General features: G+C 43.1%; 1 pseudogene; it reads left to right on the top strand.

The window, feature by feature from the left end:
• The first annotated feature begins 640 nt into the window (after nt 1-640).
• Nucleotides 641-2,015, top strand: LOC107299654 (annotated as a pseudogene).
• Nucleotides 2,016-2,751: the final 736 nt, after the last annotated feature.

Here is a 2,751-nt window from a genome sequence, read left to right as displayed (position 1 = left end):
TCGCCTACATCGTCCATATAGGACGACTCGGGAACTCAACTCCTACCCCGGGCAGCTCACCTATCCCCTTATGCCCAGGGGAAAGGTATCAAGCCGTTTGACAGCTGATGCTGGCTGTCAAACCGGCTTTTACGCAAAACAGGCGGGAGGCAGCAAACAGCTGCGACCAGCGAAATCGCCTGCCACCGGAAGTCCGCCAGTGGTTCATTTCTATATCAACTATATCATATCTGCCTTCATGTTCTAGTACTTCAAGTTCACCCTGTTTGTTCCCTAAACTTTGAGCGTTAGTGTATAGGCATTTGAGTCCTTTATGGGTCTTGGGTATGTTTCTCCTACTTTGTAACTGGGTTTTCTATCCTTCCAATCACTCTCTACCTCATTATGTTTCTTTTCCCCCCCTTCTTTCTCTTTAGTCTCTACTTCCTTATGTGACTGCTTATCTAGAGGTTTTTGCTTGGAATTAGGTTCTAAGGGTCATGAAGATTGCCCCCCCTCCCCCTGAATTTTAGTTTAAGGGGGGGAGGGGGGTAATCTTCACGACCATACAATTATTCCAAGGATAATTTATTTCAGCTATCCTTAAGGCACTAACCTAATTTTCTCTTTCTTTTTCTAGATAAAATGTTCAGCTATTGAATGGCAGCTTTCTTCCTGTGAACTGCTGTCGATGTCTTCATGGTATAAAACCAAAGTTCCATGACCTACACGTGCTTTTGTGCTCTGCTCCCCCAAAACAGACATGAATTAGTTAGTTCCAGCTATTCATCCTGTTTCAAAGGAATTACTTCACTGATATTCTGGAATACAAGGTGCTCAATGAATCGGGAGCCCCCATGAATGAAACAGCCAGCTCTTGCCAGCAGATGGCTAAAAATTGCACCATACATGTAGCAGGGATGGCACAGGAGGACAGGGGTCAAGTACCACCCACTTTCTATCATGGTGCCAACCAGGAACTTGATTTGTCCACCAGGGTGTTCAAAAGGGAGTCTGGGAGTCCTTATTCTGTACTGGTGGACCCGAAAGCATGTAAGCCACATCTCCATGAAAGAGAGGAGCAGCCATATTTCAGGGAGGACAGAATAGTAGGAGAGGCTCAAGCTGTGAAAGAAGACAGGGAGAACTCTGACGACTTGCAGGAGGAGGACGAGGAAGAAAATGAAGTGACTTACAAAAGGGAGCAGATAATAGTAGAGGTAAACCTTAACAACCAAACATTAAATGTATCAAAAGGGGAGAAGGGGGTCCCCTCCCAATCCAAAGAAACTGCTGTTCTTAAGACCAGCAGTGAGGAAGAGGAGGGTGACAGTGGGGAGGAAGCGGCCACTGAAGACGGTAATGATGAAGAGGAAAATGAGAGGCAGAAGAAAAAAAAGCAAAGAGAGGAAAATGATAGTGTTGCACAAAGGAGGACAAGGAGAGCTGCATCTACTGCAGCCGCCACATCTTCTCCTACTTCCAGAGCTACAAGGGGTCGTAGAAAGACCGTTGAGCCCCCCAAGCGTAAGAAGAAAGCTGCAAAGGAGCCCAGGGCACCTGTGCAGAAATCAAAGTGTGAAGAAAAGGAGACTTTGACCTGTGAGAAGTGCCCCAGGGTGTTTAACACACGCTGGTATCTGGAGAGGCACATGAACGTTACTCATAGGCGCATGCAGATCTGCGACAAGTGTGGGAAGAAATTTGTTCTAGCAAGTGAGCTCTCCCTTCATCAGCAAACAGACTGTGAAAAAAACATTCAGGTAGGTTCTCTCACTGGTTTGCCAGATTTCCCTACCTTCTGCTGTCCCGTGGACACTTTGCAAGGGGGGAAATCCTTTGAGGAAGACAAGTTTCCAAGCTTTTCTACTTTCAACATTTTGTCTTGCATAGTCAAGGAAATTGACCTGCCCTAATGTGGGGAGGAGAGGGAATAATGCCTCTACGCAATCTTGCAGAAGAAATGGAACATCGGGTACTAAACATGCACACATATTATACACTGGTTAGCATTAAATGGAAGATAAAGGTACATTCTGCATTTTGCAATAATTAAAAAAATATTCAGCCATTGAGCAAGACATGACAGAAATGCAAGACTAATTTGTAATAATGAAATTGTGTAAATCTATTTAGCTATAAATTGTTTAGGAAATATATGAAGCAGTGGGTCATCTCATTTAAACTAAACAACTTGTACTTTTCAGTAAATGTAAGAAACACATTGATCTGTAAGTTTGTCAAATACCTGTTTGCTGTTTAGCATACTATGGACTGTTGTTAGATTTTGAAATAATTATTTCTAAATGGGAGGGTTATGTTTGGGGACCAAGAGCTATATTCCTGCAGAATCTTTTTGGAACTGCATGAATGGGTAGAGCTGGGTGAACAAGGAATAGAACATTCAGCCAGGAAAAACAAGCTCAAACCCATTCACAGTATCACAGTTTAGGAAACAGTATTTTAGCCTTCCCATTTTGCCTATCTTATCAGAGATTTTCTTGTACCTATTACCAACATATATCCAGGACCTTCATAAAGATTGTTATGAGAAAATGCTTTTCTTCTGCCTCCAGATGTCTGGAACAGATGGGGGGGAGGGAGGTTAACTAACCATAATCATGATGGAGGCAAAATATGGACTTCATGGCCACTAGTAGCAGATTGGAAACAACAGTTTAATAGCAGAACAGTTAGCAAGAAAACAGTTCTGGGTTTCATGATTATACCGAAAGTAGTTGTGAATTATACACAGGTAGCTCTGAATGAACT

The sequence above is a fragment of the Protobothrops mucrosquamatus genome, unplaced genomic scaffold (genome assembly GCF_001527695.2).
Source record: "Protobothrops mucrosquamatus isolate PMUCROS unplaced genomic scaffold, P.Mucros_1.0 scaffold5241, whole genome shotgun sequence".
NCBI classification, from domain to species: Eukaryota; Metazoa; Chordata; class Lepidosauria; order Squamata; family Viperidae; genus Protobothrops; species Protobothrops mucrosquamatus.
The sequence above is the reverse complement of the archived record's forward strand: the minus strand, read 5'-3'. Positions and strand labels throughout refer to the sequence as shown.